Here is a 20,209-nt window from a genome sequence, read left to right as displayed (position 1 = left end):
GGATAATTATTTTAATACGTGAAAACAAACACAAGCACTCCGTGCTCATTCCCTCATCCTTGTAAGATGATGGAATAATAAATTTAAAACCTCCTAAAATTTCATGGAACTTGTGGTATACTACTATAAATTAGAAGAGTCTGTCTGTCTGTCTGTCTGTCTGTGTTATAATGCCCAGGGGAAAAATGGTCCTATTCTATCAAGTTGCTGGTTTTCAATGGTTTATAGGCCAAGGGTATTTCTCATTCATCAATTTATAAAATATTTATGAGTTCTTATAGCAGACACTCTTTACTACTCAGAGAGATGGGCAAGTAAACCCACATTCACAGCCAGTAAATGCCACAACAGAGAGAGGCACCCTGGGTACTGTTGGAGCTCGTAGGAAGAACAGCAAGTTTGGAGTGATCCAGATAAAGATCACCAGGGAAGGAGCCGTCTTCAGGGCCATCAGATATTGGGAAAGGGTATGGGGGGCAGCAGACTGAAAGGCCTAAGTGTGGGAGAAAGAATGTGGTATAGACGAGGCAAACCATTCAGGATGGGCGCAGGACTGGAGTGACAAACGGGGCTTAGTTAGACCACGAGGAGCCTCAAGCCCTGCTATGGTGAGCAGCATGAAGGCCATGTTGTCAGAAAATAGTCACAGAAGCAAGTTAACCAGGGTCCTGTAGCCGCACCGCCAAGGTGCAAAGTGCGGTCTTATAGAGAGACCTATTTATGGATGGGTGAATGGATATTGGCTTGTAAGAGAATGTATATTCCTCCCCATGTCCCCAGCACTGTGTGGAGCAGTTGTGAGGTAAATGTTCCGCAGGCTATAAGGAGAGAAAATTACCCTCCTTCTACGTGTAAAGAATGAGGCTTCCCAGGAAACTGAGTTGATGCTCTGGGATTTGACAGGGACTGGACCCTATCTGTCTGACCTAGAGAACTAAGGGGCTATATTTAGCCTCTCCCAGGCCAAGGGAAAGATCCATGACTTTCACAGGAAAGGCAGGAAAATGATCTTACCAGGTTGTCTCACTTTTCTGTTACTATGGTAACTACCATGAGCAAGGCAAGTTATAGAAGGGAGTGTTTATTTTGTCTTACATGACAGAGGGGAGTCCATAATGGCCGGGGAAGCAACTGGAACAGGAATCTAAGAAAACATCATCAACCAAGGCAGAGAGCAAAGCTGAGGGGGAGGGAGCTCTCAAAGCCTACCACAAGCAACACACTTCCACCAGCAACCTGGAACTCCATAGGCAGACCATGGGGGCCTCAAACTCACAGAGATCCTCCTAGCTCTGCCTTGGGATCAAAGGTGTGTGCCATCATACCCAGCTTTATCATCATCATCATCATTACTACTATTATTAATTTTTATATTTTTATTTGTTTATGAGTCAAAATGTACCTGTGGAAGTCAGTGGACTGCCTGATGAAGGCAATCCTCTCCCTTCACTGTGGGCTCTGCAGATAAACTTCGCTATAAGGCCTGCGTGGAAAGAGCATTTCCCCCCAGCCATCTTGCTGGCCCAGTTCAAACATGTCTTCCTCCCAGTTTGGGACATCAGTAGAATGTGGGTCTTAACATCTCTGTGTCTCCCTGGACTGTTTGGACTAGACCTGTTCGTGTTAAAACACAGATAGCAACTTGGGAGGCAGAGGCAGGCAGATCTCTGTGAGTTCGAGACCAGCCTGGTCTACAAGAGCTAGTTCCAGGACAGGCTCCAAAACCACAGAGAAACCCTGTCTCCAAAAAGCAAAAAAAAAAAAAAAAAAAAAAAAAAAAAACACCACAGCAGAGAGAGCGCTAGAAAACAGATCTTCATCTCTGAGATTAATTTCGGGGCTCTCTCATTTTGGAGTATCTTTTGAGCCCTAACAATTAACCTCAATTTTATATTATTAACTAAAATTATTTGAGCTCTTACAAAGTATACTGTATTAACTCCATCTGTCAGTTATCAGCAATAAGATTCTATTCTCAATTATTCCACTTGTAATTGTTATATTGTTTCATTTCATGGACAAATATTGAGACTTTTATTGTTCACTACCTTTTGATTCTGTGGATGTCTTTGCTGGGCAGGTTATAAGATCTAGTCATAGAAGCTTAACTGTAACTGTTTCTTCAAACACAGTTGCTTAGTATTGCTACAGTAGGTCAAAACCAGCTTTTTACTTCTAGAATTAAACAGAATAAAATTGGGCTACGTTTCAGACTTTTTTTTAATATGTCTAAATCACACAGTTCAAAAAGATAAAATATATGAAAGTCTTTGGCAGTTACATAAGGGAATAAACTATCTCTCCGACATGGAGTCACTCCTCTGGGATGGACACAGTAAGTATCAGACACCGAGACCCGGCAGTGATTTCAGTAAGTAACATTCTATCTATCTCCCAGGGCTTACATTTAAATGAGAGTAGGGAATCTGAGTAGCTGGTGCTGGCTGCATAGTGCTGAAAGTGAGGAACTGGGAGAGGACTGGAGGTTTCCATAGGATAGCTAGGGAAGGTGACGAAGAAGAAGTCAGATGTGTGAAAAGAAAGGCTAGCAGCATGTCACATGCAGGACCCTTGGGTGTGGGACACAGAGAGAGTAGTCCAGTGTAGGGGAGAGCTGAAAGAGGGCAAGTGATACAGGCTAGCATTCGTGGGCCAGGCGGCAAAGGATATTTTGATTGCTTCTGCTGGAGTGATGGAACAAATCGTTTTAAATCAGAATTAATTAGCAAATTTAATGGAATAGACTCTGTCTTAGAACAAGCAATGTATTAGCAGAAGGGAGAAGAAATGGCATATGAGATTGTCTGCTTTAGATTAGAATCTGCTTTTCATCATTGTATCTGATTTGGTTGCCAAGCTTTTCTAGTTTTTCTCACTATAACTCCAAAGAAAAATAAGAAGTTAACACTGCAAAACTGAATGCAAAGTCATTATGAGCAGGAAGGAACAATGGAAGGACTGTCACTTGCTGCTAAAGTGTACCAGCGTTAACACAGAAAAAGCAAACTAAGCCTCAAAGTAGTTCCAGATTCCGCAAATGCAGACTGTGGGTTTATACACTGCATTCTGCAATTAAAGAAACGCTGCTGCTGGGGTGTTGTGTGTAGGTGTCACTGCGTAGGGAGTGCCTTTTTCGCTGCCTCTGATGAAAACTATCTTGTGCTTTGCGTTGGAGCAAGCTGCGCAGGTTTCTTGGTGTATCCATTTTCTGATTGTAACCACATTAAAAAGATTCTATCCTTTCCGCTTGGAATCAGTAGTCCTTAATTGTTTTACATTGTTGCTTTTTCTAACCTTTTTCCCAGTTCAGGAAACATCCTTCAACAGACTCCCAACCACCCCAAGCTCCTAGACAATTAAGTTCCGTTATTCCAGTAGTAGTCGTCAGGACCACTGCTTTGCAGTGAGTTTCTGTTAGGGAGATATATTGAAGACTCGCAGGTAAATATCGTTTTTGAGCAATAGCCACAGTTAACCACCATGGAAGAGGGGCAGCCAGGTCGGAATAGCAAGTACCAAGTCCACACACACACACACACAGAGAGAGAGAGAGAGACAGAGACAGAGACAGAGAGAGACAGAGAGACAGAGACAGACAGACAGAGACAGACAGACAGAGACAGACAGAGAGAGAGAGACAGAGAGAAATAGAGAAAGAGACAGAGACAGAGGAGAGACAGACAGAGAGATACAGAGAGAAATATGAATTATTTTAAGAGCCAAGTACAACTAGGTACTTCTCCCACATATGACTGACTCACAGAACTGTTGCTCCCTCCTTCCTTTCTTCTTTTCTTCTACCCAGGGATCATAACTGTTTCTTACATTTCTCGAAAGTGTAACTAAGTGTCTCAAATTAGTATTGACATACAGGTGTCGGATAGATTACAGTGTTTTCTCAGCATCGACTATAAAATTACATGTTCTATACTGAAGTAAATTGTATCCCACAGAAAAAACCAGGGTCAAGAACTGCACATCATAACTTAGATGGCACAAACCCACTACTTAGAGCACATGTATCAATCAGACTCCTGCAAGAAGAAAGGTTGCTGGCGCTAGCCAAGACAGACTTTTGCTGATTTCCCGTTCGCTGAGACGCACACAGGCCATCTCTCTCTGGTCGCCTTCCGGTCCTGCAGAGGGAACTCTCCCTCAATTTCCATTCCCAGGAATTCCCCTGCTCCCAGTTTCTGGGGGCTGGCGCATCCTGAGTTCCATAAAATACGCTCTGCCCGCCTCCTCGTCGCCTTAGCCCCGCCCCAGTATGATGTACCCGGCGCCCCAGTTCTCCGGACCCGGACCTGCATGCACCCTTCGTGCCCCAATTTGTCCTCCCTCTACGCCTCTAGTAGCTCCCGCGGTCGCGGAGGAGAATGAAACTGCCAATCTTAGGGCCCCGCCGGGAGGGGGCGGGGCTTAGCACCCTGAGCGGCGCGGGCGGGACTCGGTGGTGGGCGGGGCCTGCTGTCGTGGGGCGGGGCGGCCGCACGGGGACTGACCGGCGAGCGGGTGCTCGACCCCCTCTCGCTGCCGCGCGCGTGCCCGCCCGCCCCCTCGGGGGGCTGCGGGACAAGTTTGACTCCTGGCCTGGCGTCGCCTGACGGAGAGGAGTGGCTCGGCCCGGGAGGGCTGCTGCGCGGGGCGCCGCTGTGGGGAAGGGGCTGGGGGCGCGCGCGGGGCCGAGCATCCCTCCGCCGAGCTCGCCCGCCCGCGCCCCGCGCCGCCTCCCCGCCCGCCGCCCCGCGCCACGGTGACCCCGGGCCTCCCTCCCGCCCCCGCTCGGTAAGTGCGACTTCCTCCTCCGCGAAGGCCCGCTCTCCACACACATGCGACCCTCCCTGGTCCTCGGGGTCTGCGCGTGCCTAGGACTTGCTCGCCCGGGTGACCTGCCTTCCAGATGAGCGAGCCCATGCTAGGGACTCTCGAGCTGCTACCGGGACTCGAACCTGGTTCTCCCCTCAGCTCCCTAGCTCCGGAACGCGGTCCCGCCGCCCTGGAGTTGCTCAAAGTTCTGCACGCGGCGCGGATAGCCGGGCGGGTGAGAAGGGAGTGCTGCTCTCCAGAAATGTTCCCAAGAATAAAACAAGCTGGAAAGTATTTCTGATCCCCCACAACATACACACCTTGTTAAAGTTTTCAAGTAATGGCCTTATCCTCAAAGGTGAAGAATAAGATTGTAGTGTAGTTTCCTGTGTTTGGTGTTGACTGGTGTCGCAACTTCGGCGTTTAGACAGCTGCTTCACAAGTGCGTGTTCCGGAATCAGAAGCTGTTGGGAGGACTTGGTTGTTAGCGAGTATATATTGTTGCCACTATGATTATCTCATCTGATTTGAGACTTTTACTGAAAGGGGTGTACAGAGTGTGCCCCCACCCCCACTTCCACCGCCATGAAAGGTCAATTTCTTCTCCCTGGTTCAGGGATTATGATCTGGCAGATGCCCTCCGACTTTGTTTTGAAAATGGAACTGCTGTTAGTAATTGCCTAGCAGTTTTACTGATGCACAATAAATGTTAATTCTTCTTCCTGTTATGTTAGGAAAGAGTTTAATAAATCTTCCTGTTAAGAAACAGTTTAATAAGGCTTTTTATTATTAGATCGCTGTTAGGGGCACTCCAACTTTTTTCCTTATCTTCAGCGTTTACAGGTTTGACTACTGTAGTGAATGTTTATGTTCTGTACAGGGGTTTATGTAAAAAACTTTTAGATAAAGGCGAATACATAATATTTTTGCGACAGGAGATAAATGGATACAAAATTGTAAGAAAAACATTAGATATACACACATAACATATGTGTAACGAGATATGTGAAGTAATTTTGTGTCTATGTGTACAATATAGTAAAACAAACTAAATGAGAATGTTGAGGTTGGGCAGGAAGAGGGCAGGGAAGAAAGTATGTGACGTCTTAGCATGGGTTCTGAACTTCCTTGGAGCCCGGAAAGGAACAAAGTAAGCATGTTTCAAATTCCAGGGTTTAAAAAACAAAACCAGTTCTTCTGCCTAAGCAAGGCATTTTCTAGTAATGAGGCTTGAGAGAAACAGTTTTTCATGAGCCCTAAGAAAGGGAGAGAGAGAGAGAGAGAGAGAGAGAGAGAGAGAGAGAGAGAGAGAGAGAGAGAGAGAGAGAGAAGCAGTTGATATCTTTAAAATATCTCAGCAGAAAAGTGTAAATTTTGCATCAAAAAAAGTATTTCAATATAGGGCAATAATAAATTAGAAGGCTATGTTCTGTGAATTCTTGGTTTTGATGACTTGGGCTAGTCTTTCCCAAGCCATGCTTTCAAGAAAAGCAGGTTAGTAATCTAGGTTTTTTTTTAATATTTATTTATTTAATATGTATGCAATATTCTGTCTGTGTGTATGACTGCAGGCCAGAAGAGGGCACCAGACCTCATTACAGATGGTTGTGAGCCACCATGTGGTTGCTGGGAATTGAACTCAGGACCTTTGGAAGAACAGTCAGTGCTATTAACCTCTGAGCCATCTCTCCAGCCCCAAAAATCTAGGTTTTTAACTAAACTGGGGCACTCGGGCTGTGTGTGACTCAGTGGCAGGGAACTTAACTTGTCTCTCTGGGCAAGATCCTGTGTTGGAGCTCCAGAACAAGGGAAGAGGAAAAGAAGATTCTGAGCTCAGATGAGCTTGAGGCATCTGGGTTAGACAAATTGCAGTGTTTTTTTACCCAGAGTCTCTTGAGCGTCGTTACAGTGCTGCTATAGACCGGTTGACTGAAGGATGGACGCTGTGACCTATTTCACATTTAGTAAAGCAGTCCTTCGTGAGTGTTTCTTACAGCTTGAGATGGGATAACAAAATGTTTGATGTTAGTGAATTTGGGAGGGACCAAAATGAAGTTAATCCAGAAGTCAGGGTTTTAATCCAGTACACATCAAAGGAAAAGGCCACTATTCTCATACTCCAGACATCTTGTGCAAGTTGCCTGCTAGACCAGCTACCCTGTGGGGCTTCTCTTTTATGCTTCAGAATGTTTACTGTTTGAGCGTTAGAATAGGTTTAGGCAAGTGAGTATCCTTGAGGGATTACTTTCAATTATTATTATTGACTATAAAGGATTTGTATGACATTTTATCATAAACGTTATTTGTATTATTATTAGTTTACTGTGAAATCCTACATTTTGTAGCTATGAAAGATCTTAGAAAACTTGCCACAAGTAGAAAGAGCAAAAAGGCTGGATGTGGTGGCACATACCTTTAATCCCAGCACTCTGGAAACAGAAGTATCAAGATCTCCGTGGGTTAGAGGCCAGCCTGGCCTACATAGCAAGTTCCAGGTCAGCCAGGGTTACATAGTGAGACCCTGTCTCAAAATAACAACAAAAGGAAGAGAGATCTGGAACCAAAAAAAAAAAAAAACAAACAAACCTGTAATTGCACTTATTAATATGTGGGACTGTTTCTAGCGAGTTTACAAGCCCTTGGTACTGCATTTGTTTGTAAGACTAGTGTGGTTATAACACACAATTCGCTCATAGAATAAATACTGAGAACCTACTGTGTACTGGTAGTAGAACAGCCTTAAGGATGCAAATGAGAACAGGTGGCAAGAGTCTGGAGTGCAAGAATAGCATCTTATCCAGATGTATTTTGATCCTGGGTTTCAGAAATCAAGTTGGGAGGATGAGAAGTTGATTTGAAAATGTATCTGGAGCCCATGCATGGAAAGTGTAACACTTTTATACAAAAGTAAAAAAAAAAATGAACAGATATACAAAATGTTAACGTTCTGAAAAATTGAGAGGCAAAGCCATTTATTCTCCTCGCTTCCTCATGACTTAAGTCAGCAAATGTTTATTTCTGTCATACTCTATGTCTGATGAGGGTCAGCACAAGAGCTCCATTTCCGGTAGTCACTTGGACCCCCAGGCTGTTAGCAGGAGAGGGGAAAGAATGTGCTGGATAATAGCAATACATTGGCTCTTCAAGGCTTCCATTTGGAAGCAGCCGTACGACTCCTGTAGCGATACCTAACTTCAAAGAGTAGGGAAGTACAGCTTTACCATGTGGCCAGAAGGAAGAGCTCCAGCAGTTTGTGAACCATCTTAATGACCACTACACTGAGCAGGCTTCATAACCCTAAGAGTGAACACAAGATCCGGAAAAAAAAAAAAAGTACCATTATGGTTCCTAGACTCCTATTAACAAACAGCATTTCTTTGTGTATTTGTGTTTAGACAGAATTATGGTAATGAGAATTATAAAGAACATCTTAATTTGAAATGAAACGCTATTGAAAAACCTCACAATTAGATGTACTATTTTGATCAAGAGAGTTTCATTTTGAATTGTATGTCCATCAATAAACATTTGTTAGATGTGTATAAGGCACTGTTAAGTCTGAGAATAGAACAGTGAACGGGAGTTTATAATGCCAAGACAAAATAGCTCTAATTTGAGTTCTCTCTTTCTTTTTTAAGGCAACATTAACAAAACTTTGCAGTATAACACAACACACACACTATACTTTGTATTCCTCTCCCTTCATTTGTTTTGCTCTTAATGTTTATTTCCTAACAATTATACAAAATTACTTAAACTAGTTTAAGCAACCAGAGTGTTTTGTTAGCAGTACTGTAGCTTTGTGTGAGAGTCTGATACCAGGAATGCGGTTGGGCCTTGAGGCAGTTGGCATCGCTAACAGAAAGTGAGGAAGCGAGGCTCTTTTCTCTGTGTGTGATTTCTTGCCAGTCTCTCTCTGCACATATATTCCATTGTTCTGTGTCTCTGTTGGCTAACCTGCCTCTGGTTTGCTCTTAGAGGGGGACTTTGACCTAAGAGTTCACATGCTTGAAACTATACTGTTTTCAGTTTCTGCAAACACAGCCTTCTCTGAGTGCAGCATGGAGGGGCAGCCCCATCAGTGCCCCTCAACCTATAGGTCACAACACCTTTGGGGGTTGAACAACCTTTTCAGAGGGGTCACCTACAGCCATTGGAAAACACAGACGTTTGCATTCCAGTTCCTAATGATAGCAAAGTTACAGCTGTGAAGTAGCAACAAGATGACTTTCAAGTTGGGGTTTACCCCAACATGAGGAACTGTGTTCAAGGGTTAGGAAGTATTAGATTAAGCAGCAGTAGGAAGGTTGAGAACCACTTATGGCTTAAGTAGTTCCATGGTCAGTCTGGAAATAATGAAGTTGACCCTAAAAAATGTAGCAAAGTAACTGGAAACTTTGTAGAAAAGGAAGCTGTTCTAGCAGCTTGTTAAGAAGCCTGAGGTTAAAGAAACCTGACATGCCATTTAAAAAAAAAATCTGCACAATTAGCATCACTTGCAAGTTTTATTGAAACAGATTCATTATCATAATCAGCAGGATGGGAAGGGAAACTTAGAGCTACTTGTACTACTCTTCAAACATGCACAAAAGACATCTTTATTCTATTCATTTCATTCATCTCTTCTTCCTCTTCCAAGGCATAGATGACTGTGGTAGTTTGAATTGACCCCCATACGCTCATAGGGAGTGGCACTATTAGGAGATGTGGCTTTGTTGGAGTGGGTATGGCCTTGTTGGAGGAAATATGTCACTGTATGTCACTGTGGGGGCAGACTTTGAGGTTTCCTATGCTGAGGATACTTCCTGGTGTCTTAGTTGACTTCCTGCTGCCTGCAAGATATAGGACTCTCAGCTATTTCTCCAGCACCATGTCTGCCTACACGCCATCATACTCCCCTTCATGATGATAATGGACTGAACCTCTGAAACTGTAAGTTGCCACCTCTATTAAACATTTTCCTTTATAGGGGTTGCTCAGATCATGGTGTCTTTTCTTCACAGCAATAGAAAAACCCTAACTAAGACACAAGTTGGTACCAGGGCTGACTGTATTTTTGTTTGGAGGAATAGGAACTTTGGGAGTTTGGGTTAGGAAACAGTGAAACGCTTTAAATACTGCTTACTGAGCCATCCTAGTAGGAGCCTGGAAGACAGTGGTGCTGAATGAGAGTGGTGTTTTGATGAGCTATGGGGATCAGGAGGTTTCAGAGGAGAATGTTAGTATGTAACCTAGAGACTGGTCTTTTGGTATTTTGGTGAAGAAAGTGGCTACCTTTTGCTCTTATCCAAAGAGTCTACCCGAGGCTAAAGTGAAGGGGTTTAGATTAATTCTGTGAGCAGAAGAAATCTCAAAACAGCCTAGTATAGACTCTGTCATATGGATATTAATGGTGATTCTAATGAGGATTTATAATGAAAAAGAGCAAGATGAGCAGTGTAAATTACAAAATATAAATTTTGGAAAAAGAGGAGAAAAAGAGGATCAGGAATGGAGCTAAATCCTGTGTTCAAGGAGATAAACAGATTTAGAAGTAAAATAAAGGGAGTGGTGATCTCAGGGTAAAATCTCACCCAGCTAAATTTCCAATTTGTGGAAAGAAAGAAAGAAAAGCTTAGAGCCAGGTGTGGTGGGCACACCTTTAATCCCAGCACTGGAAAGGCAGAGGCTGGTAGATCTCTTGAGTTTGAGGCCAGCCTGGTCTAGAGACCCAGCCAAGCTTAGGCAGTGAAAAACAGAAGGCTGGTAAAGACGTAATTGAATGAGGGGGCCATGTTCCAGTCCCTACAAGCAGCAGAGCTTGGCAGCTTTGGCCATATGGTTCTATATTAAAGTTAAGGATAAAAAAAAGGATTTATGGAATAAAGTCACTGAGGCCAGGCATGTGTCAGGGGTGTCCTTTGGTGGAGGCCTAGGAGAGAGGCCATTGTGTGAAGCTGTGAAGCCTAGATTGTCTTGGAGAACCCAAAATGTTAGAGATGTGAGGGCCATGGGATACCTGCCAAGGAGAGCTGCTAACAGGGAATGGAACCAGGCCTAGAGAAAGAAGTGTGTTGCAGTCAACAAAACTGAAACGAGTTGGAGATCTGAATTGCATTTCAACATCACACATGAAGTTGCAGAGTTTGGAGTTTGCCCAGATGGTTTTTGGTCTTGCTTTGGTCCAGGATTTCCTCACTATGCTCCCTTCCCTATGTTTTGAAATGGTAATGTACATCCTGTGCCATTGTATGTCGGAAGTTTGTGATCTGTTTTTTGATTTTAGTTTTGATTATAGTTAAGAGATCGCATGAATCTTAGAAGAAACTTTGAACTTTGACATTTAAACTTTGTTGTGGTCGTGATAGACCATGGAGACTTTTGAAGTTGGGATAAATGCATTTTGCATTATGACATTGTTACAAGCTACTGGAAGCCAGGAAGTGAAATGTGGTAGTGTGGACATAACTGACCCCCATAATCTCATAGGGAATGGCACTATTAGGAGCTGTGACTTTGCTGGAGTACATATGGCCTTGTAGGGGCAGACTTTGGGGTTCCTATGCTGAAAATACTGCCCAGGGTCTCAGTTGACTTCCTGTTGCTTGTAAGATGTAGGACTCTCAGCTATTCCTCCACTGCCATGTCTGCCTGCGCACCGCTATGCTCCCCACCATGATAATAACGGACTGAACCTCTGAAACTGTCAGCCACCACTCAACTGTTGACTGAGGTTTCTGTCTCGCCCAGTCCCACAGTCTTTCAGTCCCAAAGAAATACACAGAGGTCTACATTAATCATAAATTGATTGGCCTATTAGCTCAGGCTTCTTATTAACTCTTATAACTTATATTAGCCCATAATTCTTGTCTGTGTTAGCCACGTGGCTTGGTACTTTTTTTTGGCGAGGCAATCACATATTGCTTCTTCTGTATCTGGGTGACGACTGCAGGCTGAAACTTTCCTCTTCCTATAATTCTCGTTGCCATGCCTCTACTACCTGTCTGGTCACCATCACCCCGCCTATACTTCCTGCCTGGCTACTGACCAATCGGCATTTTACTAAAAATAGTGCAAGTGGCAGGATAAAAGACCATTGTCCCACAGCGTGCCTCTGCCTCCAGAGTACAGGATTAAGGATGTGGGCCACGACACACGGCTGACAGGCTTATTTGTTTTTGAAATAGGCTCTCCGTCTGTAGCCCTGGCTGACCTGAAATTCACTGGGTAACATAACACAGACTGACCTGGCACTCATTTCAATCCTTCTGCCTCAGCCTCTCAACTGCTAGGATTACAGACATGAGTCACCATACTAGGCTTAAATGGATTTAAAATATTTTCAAAAGCAAACGTTTTGTTATAATCAACTGTTAGTCATTATAATACCAACTGTGATCTTTTCTAGATGTGCTTTAAGGGGGCAGTACATAATATTAGCCAGTTTTGTAAAATGATCCTTGTATTCTTACCAGACATCAGTAGAGATAGGTAATGGAAATTAGTTTCGTGTATGGGTCAACACTTTGTTTTATAGACCAGTGCTAAAAATGAGGAGGAAGCCAGTAGGCAGAAATTGAGGCACTTGTTTTTGGCCATTGGTGCCATTTTCCTGTTTATATCACAACTGTGATGAATCTCATAGGGTGCTTTTGTCTAAGAAGTGATCACGTTCTTAAACATGCATTTAGTGCCTTGTGTGCCAGTAGTTTGATCACACTGGCAAACGGTTTCCGTTTACCGTTCTCTGCAGCACACAAAGCTTGTACAAATCAGCTATACTCTGAATCTGCTTCCTCATGGGTATAGCAGGGTTCATAACTACCTGCCCATGACGTAGTCAGGAGCAGCAGATGACATTATTTGGAAAGCAAATATGACAGAAGAGTGCACTTGAAGCTCTATGGAACCCTGTCCTCCCCAGCTATGTTCATTACAGCACGGTCGACCCCATTCAGTGTCTTCATCTCTAAAGTGGGGACTGTTCTAAGGTGTGTTCGCTAGGTTTATGACAAGCAAAGCCACCACACACATCCACTCTTCACTATGAAGTATTCCATATATATTGTACACATTGAGGCACTTAGGAAAGAGCTGCAGTCCCAAATCCAGAGTCCTGTTTTGTCAAAGAGAACACCAAGGAGCAAGGGGGTAAGATGCCTAGATTGAATGCTTTAGCTATTGACCCAGGCTCAGTCTACCATATAGCTTAACCCACCACTACGTGATACGACAGGCAATAACAGCAGAACTCTCGACCCGCCCCGTCTGACCTGACTCTTCGCTTCAGCCCAATGCCCTCTGGGAAATGTACACATCGACCCCATGGCTCAGTGGTCACTCCCTAGCTGGTACATACCTATTTCTCTCCTTAACCGTTCAGTTGGGCACTGAAACTTGATTGTGCTCATTCACAAGCCTGCTTTTTAGCAGCTACAAAAGTTAGAGTAATGGTAAAATCAGTAAATATCTAAATTAATGACTGGAAAGAGAATTCCATAAAAATTAAGTTGAGTGTTTTTGAGATGTTTCAACATAAATGAGCTATTTAAAGTATGCTGTCAAGTTTAATGATGGCTAGATAATTATAAATGATGACAAGAAAAGCCATCAAAGCCCTATGCTGTCCCGCCAAAGACCATGGACCATTAAGGATCTCGGGCAAGAATACAGATGAACCACGTCACTAAGTGCCCTGTTCAGGTTAGCTGGCTTTTCCTGAGACTGTCTCCTTTAAGGAAGCAATGAATTTAATTTATAGTCTAACATGAGATTTTTTTTCATAGTGATTAGGTTATTCTGCATTCATGCTCTTTCAGAAATGCTTTTTGAGTTCTCTCTCCATTATAGAAACCATAAGTAAAAATCATACATAATGAATCACGTATGGCTTATGCAATAAGAAGACCAACACTCAGTAGGAGATGAATATTGAATACAGGGCTATTAGAGCTCTATACAAAAGAGTGGCAAATGAGAGCATTTACATATTCACATTAAAATGATGTCATTAATGGCACATAAGTGTAGTCTTAGGATTACTGACTTTTTCACTTATGCATTAGCTTCATCTGCTAAGAGGGCTTACACTCTACTAATAGCTCCAGGTTGACTAGAAATACACCACTGACCTCTGCAGCTGTCTTAGCTCGCCTGTCTTAGCTCGCCCTGTGGATGCTTGTATATCTTTATCATACTGTATTGCAATTTTTTGAGAAGTATTTATTTTTATTTTTATGGGTATGGACATTTTGTCTGCATGTAGTCTGTGCACTGTGTGCATGTGCATGCCTGCTGCCCACAGAGGCCAGAAAAGGGCATTGGATCCCTGGAAGTGGAGTTATAGACAGATGGGTTTGAGCCATGGTGAATCAAACCTGGGTTCTCTAGAGGAACACTGAGTGAGCTGAAACCCTGAGCCGTTTCTCTAGCCCTTGTATTGCAACTTTTAAATTAATATCAGTTCCTGAATTATAGATGGCTTGAAAGCTATCATCCTTTCTGTCATCATCATAGAAAAAGTATTAAATAAGTCATTTTGATAATTGGGCAATTATTATGGGATATGATAGCATACTGCAAGAGTGTATAATTTAGTTTCAAGGTTAAACTTTATTTCACTAAAGTGTATCTTTGAGCCAGGTATCTGGACATGTGACTAATCCCAGCACCTGGGAGGAAGATGCAGGACAGTTATAAGTTTAAGGTCTCCTTGGGCTACACAGAAAGTTGAAGGGCAGTCTGAAGTTTGTGGTGAGACCTTGTCTCAAAAAACTGGGAGGCAGACCATTAGCAGAAGAGTCACCTAATATGTTCCCAGGCTACACTCCCAACACCACAATGCAATAAAACTGCATATGCAGCATTCATTTCTTAAATCAGTCCATCTTTAAAGATAAGCCAGGGTCTGCTCTGAATCCCTGTGCTACCTGGCCATTTGGATGCTGCCCTCGTTCGTTTCTTCTCTTTGCTGCCATAGAGTACCAAGGCACAAACAACTTACATCTAAAAAAAAAAAAGGTTTTGGCTTATGGTTCCATAGGGATAGAAATTCATCACACATGGAGGCATGGAGCCAAACACAGGCATGGCGGCAGAAATGGACCACAGGGCAAGAAGCAGAGGACGTGAATTGAAATGAGGCAGGCTTTTTCACAGAGGAAGCCCGTCTGCTGATGCGCTTCCCCCAGCAGGACTGCACCCCACAAGCATCCCCACACAGTGCCACTATCCCATAACAAGTGTTCAAAGGCCCGAGGTTGTGGGGGACATTTCTCATTCAAACCACCACGTCCTGTTCCCTGCTATGCAGCTATTATTGATCAAACAAATGATTTTTTTTCTCGGTTCTTGTCTGTAAGGACCACCAGAAGCAATTTTGCTTTCAGCTGGCGAGGCCGGTAGGACACCTTTACCATTGTACCTCCAGGGTATGTTCACTCTCTAGCTCCGTGTCCTGACTTAGTTCAGAGAGATCTTGATTGTCTGTCTCTTCCACAGAAGTCTCACACTGGCCCACTATATTGATATATTGATGACGTTATGCTGATTGACCCAAATAAGCAGGACGTAGCAACCACTTTGACTTGTTAGTAAAGCATGTGTGCATTAGAGGATGGGAAAGAAATCCAACCAAAATAAGGGGACTCTACCTCTGTCAAATTTCTACAAGTCCAGTGGTGTGGGGCTTGCAGAGACATTCCTTCTAAGGTGAAGGATAAGTTATTGCACCTGGCCCCTCCCACCACCAAGAAGAAATAAGAACAACGTTTAGTGGCCTCTTTGGATTCTAGAGACAGCACTTCCCTCACTTGGCTGTGCTACTTCCACCCACAAACCAAGTGACTTGGAAAGCCTTTTTGTGGGGGGCCTGGAGCAGAAGAATGCTAAGCCACAAAGTAGGGTGTGCACCGAAGCACTCCGTTATCAAATGGAAGTGATATACGTGATCGGACCATGGCAAGTCCTGTGGGAACCAGCAAGCTACGTGAAGAAGTTGCCCAAGTGCCTGTTGTACTTCTGTTACAGCGCCTTCTGCTCCCAGTCATGCATCTATAGCCTTGTGAAGTACGCCCTGTGACTGATTAACTGAGGAAGAGGAGCCGGGTGTTGGTGGAGCACACCTTTAATCCCAGCCCTCGGGAGGCAGAGGCAGGCAGATCTGCACAGCAAGTTCCAGGACAGGCTCCAAAGCTACAGAGAAACCCTGTCTCAAAACAAACAAACAAAACAACAAAAGAAAACAGAAAAACCAGAAGAGGAGACTAGGGCCTGGATGGTTCTACATGATACGCAGGCACCACACAGAAGAGGCAGCTACAGCATTACACCCTCTTTCTGGGACAACCCTTAAAGACTGTGAAGGGAATCTTCTCGGTGGGCAAAACCTCAGGTAAATGCACATGGCCATACATTTTGCTAAAAAGGAGAAATGGATCCAGGCAGTTGTGGCCCATGCCCTTAATCTCAGCACTTGGGAGGCAGAAGCAAACAGATCTCTGTGAGTTTAAGGCCACCTTGGTCTAAAAAGCCAGTTCCATGATAGCCAGAGCTGTTACACAGAAAAACCATGTCTTGGGCAGAAAGAAGCAGCAGCAGCAGCAGACAAATGTGTGATTGTTTACTGATTCGTGGGGCTATAGCCATGGTTTGGTTGGATGGTCAATGACTTGAAAAGAGCATGATTGGGACATTGGATTGGTGAGATAGACTTTTGGAGGAATAAGTATGTAGATAGTCCTTTTCAAATGATGTGAAGATATTTGTATCTCGTGTAAATAAATGTTCATCAAAAAGTGACTTTAGCAGAGGAAAGTTCAGTAATGAAGCAGCAAGGATGACCCATTCTGTAGTCAGCCTTCTCCAGCATCCCTCTTATTGTCCAGTGCCATGAACAACGTGGCTATGATTGCAGACATGGAGGTTATACATAGGCTCGACAGAATGGACTTCTGCTCACCGAGGCTGACTTGGCTGTCACTGCCATTGAATGCTGCCAGCAGCAAAGACCAACACAGAGTCCCTAATATGTCACTATCCCCCAGGGTGACCAGCCAGCAGCCTAGTGGCAGGTTACTACATTGAACAACTTCTTTTGTTTATTCCTTACTGGAGTAGATACTTATTCTGGTTATGGATTTGCCTTTCCTGCATGTAATGCTTCCGCCAAAGCTAGCTTCTGTAGACTTACAGGATGCTTTATTCCCTGTCGGAGTACTCCACACAGCATCACTTCTGACCAAGGAAACCCACTTCACAGGGGGGAAGTGTGACAGTAGTTCCATGATCATGGAATCCACTGGTCTCGCCATGTTCCCCACCACCGTCGAACAGCTGCCTTGATAGAATGGCAGAATGGCCTTTTAAAGACACATTTACAGGGCCAATTAGGTGGCAGCAGCCTGGAGGGCTGGAGCAGGGTTCTCCAGAAGGTAGTGTGTTTTGGAATCGATTCAGTATATTGCAGTTTCTCCCATAGCCAGGATTCACAGGTCCGGGAACCAAGGTCTGCAAATGGGGATGGTTCCACTCGCTGTCATTCCTAGTGACCACTGGGGAAATTTTGTTTCCTGTTGCTCTGACCCTATGTTCTGCTGGTTTTGGTTCCAGACAGCGGAGCACTCCTGACTGGAGATAAAACACATATTCCATTGAACTGGAAGCTCAGACTCCCTCCTTGTCACTTTGGGCTTCTGATGGCCTTAAACCTAGAGGCTAAGAAAGGAATAACAGTGTTAGGAGGGTTGTTAGATCCAGATTACCGGGGGGAAATTAGATTGCTTCTCCACAATGGAGGTAAGGAAGATTATGTCTGGAGTGCAGGAGATTCTTTAGGGTGTCTCTTGGTGCTACCGTGCCCGGTGATTAAAGCCAATGGGAAGCTACAAAGCCTAATCCATGCAAAATAACAAAGGGCCGGACCCTTGAGGGATGAAGGTATGGGTCATTCCTCCAGAGGAAGAGTTAAGACCTGCTAAGGTGCTTGCTGAGGGTGGAGATACAGAATGAACAGGAGAGGAAAGTAGTTATAAATACTAGTAATGCCATGTGACCAGTTGCAGACATGAGGACTGTAATTGACATAAGCGTATATGTCTTATTTTTGTGAAAATCGGTATTTTTGTGTCTGCTTTCCTCTGTTTATCACATCGTGTAACATCAATCGAGATGTCAATAGTGAGTGTTTTTTGTTTGGTTTGGTTTGAGACAGGGTCTTTCTGTTTAGCCCTGGCTATCCTGGAACTATCTATGTAGACCAGGCTAGCCACAAACTCACAGAGAGCCACCTGTCTCTGCCTCCTGAGTGCGGGTGTGTACCACTATGCCTTGCCGCCATATTTAAGTTCTGAGACACTGGAAGACTAAACATTCCTCCGGGGACTTTGCTACCTGTCCTAAAGTGCATAGTGCACTTGCTTCAGTACACGGAGTAGTCATTCATAGTAGGCAGGATCACGACCTGGTTATTGTTTCCACCTGGAAATCAATCGTGGTGTGAGATACGATTGTGTGTCAGGTTGGCAAATGGTGGACTTGTGATGGCTAATCTTGGTTGTCTACTTGCCTGTATCTAAAACACAGGCTGCTGGAAAGTACCTGTGAAGGATTTTCTTGACCAGATTATCTGAAGCAGGAAGACCAGTCCTGAATCTGGGCAGCAGCTTTCGGGAGGCAGCCTAGCTAAAAGGACATAGAAAGGAAGTTTGCTTTGCGAGCGCTTGCCTCACTTTCTTTCCCTTGCACGTCCATCTGTCCCTTTGCTCTGGCATTCCTTCACTGATATTAGAACCTGCTTCTGGAGACCAAGAGCTCTCCAGGACTCTGTGGCTGGTAAGACTGCTGCAACAGCCAACTTTGTACTGAACAACTTCATTCCAGATCACATCCTGCAAGCCGCTCTGATAAATTCCCTCTTTTTAAAATATTAAAATGTTCATTTAATAACAAATATAATTCAGTACTAAAATCCATCCTCCCTATTTCTTCTTACTTTTTTATTGTTTTTATTGAGCTATATATTTTTCTCTGCTCCCCTCCCTGTCTACTCTCTCCCATGATCCCCATGCTCCCAGTTTACTCAGGAGATCTTGTCTTTTTCTACTTCTCATGTACATTAGATTTATGTATTCTCTCTTAGGGTCCACTTTGTTGTCTAGGTTTTCTGGGATTGTGAATTGTAGGCTTTTTTTTTTTTTTGCTTTATGTCTAATAGCCACTTATGAGTAAGTGCATATGACATTTGTCTTTCTGGGTCTGGGTTACCTCAATATGATATTTTCTAGATCCATCCATTTGCCCGCAAATTTCAAGATGTCATTATTTTTTCTGTTGTGTAGTACTCCATTGTCGAAATGTACCACATTTTCCTTATCCATTATTCACAAGGGGCATTTAGGATGTTTCCAGGTTCTGGCTATGACAAACAAAGCTGCTATGAACATGGTTGAAGACATGTCCTTGTGGCATGATTGAGCATCCTTTGGGTATATACCCAAAAGTGGTATTGTTGGGTCTTGAGGAAGGTTGTTTCCTAATTTTCTGAGAAATTGCCACACTGACATCCAAAGGGACTGTACCAGCTTGCACTCCCACCAGCAATGCAGGAGTGTTCCCTTTCCCCCACATCCTCTCCAGCATAAGTTGTCATCAGTGTTTTGATCATGGCCATTCTTACAGGTGTAGGATGGAATCTCAGAGTTGTTTTGATTTGCAATAAATTCCCCTTTAATATATATATATCCTACCAGTTCTCTGCCTTTAGAGAACCCTGACTAATGCAGTTGCTACATTTATTATTAAAACTAAACACGTTTGGAGCGACACTGCATCCTTTCAAACCTGTCTCCTGATTTCCTTGTCTTTGCTGTCTTTTTTTTTCCCAATCACACAGGCCTGAACATACTGTGACCTTTGAAGCCCTCTTGCTTAGCCTCAAGCTTCCTAAGTCAGACTCTATAGTGCTACATTTTTAAAATGCTTATCCCTTTCAAACCTTGTTGTTTGCAACCAAGTTTAAACCGTGCATCTCGCCCTGTCATTGTCGGTTTTCTTTGCTCACCCCATCTTCCCTTAGGAGACCATTTTTCACCAATCTCTAATTCATCTTGAAGTCTGTCTCTAAATCATCGTTTTAAGATCCTCCTCCTTAGCCAGGCATGGTGGCACATGTCTTTAATCCCAGCACTCGGGAGACAGAGGCAGGTGAAACTCTGAGTTCAAGGCCAGCCTGGTCTACAGAATGAATTCTACATAGAGAAACCTTGTGTCAAACAAAACAAAACAAAAACAAAATGCATACACAAAGCTAGTTGCTAGTTTTCAAAGATTTGTTTTTTACTATGTATATGTGTGTGTCTGTGCTATATGAATGACATGCATGCAGGTGCCTATGGTGGCCAGAAGAGGGCGTTGGAGCCCCTGGAGT

At 43.8% G+C, this 20,209-nt stretch overlaps 1 protein-coding gene across 1 annotated transcript in view; it reads left to right on the top strand.

Annotated features, from left to right (window-relative positions):
* Window positions 1–4,477: 4,477 nt before the first annotated feature.
* The window catches only part of Klhl5 (kelch like family member 5), a 63,922-nt gene continuing 48,190 nt past the window's right edge, over window positions 4,478–20,209 (top strand). The window contains exon 1 of the mRNA XM_075943421.1: window positions 4,478–4,785. The gene's annotated coding sequence lies outside the window, so the exon portion shown is untranslated. The remainder of the gene's footprint in view (window positions 4,786–20,209) is intronic.

This window comes from Microtus pennsylvanicus, chromosome 12, assembly GCF_037038515.1.
Source record: "Microtus pennsylvanicus isolate mMicPen1 chromosome 12, mMicPen1.hap1, whole genome shotgun sequence".
Lineage (NCBI taxonomy): Eukaryota > Metazoa > Chordata > Mammalia > Rodentia > Cricetidae > Microtus > Microtus pennsylvanicus.
Note: the sequence above shows the minus strand (reverse complement) of the source record. Positions and strands in the feature narration are given on the sequence as shown.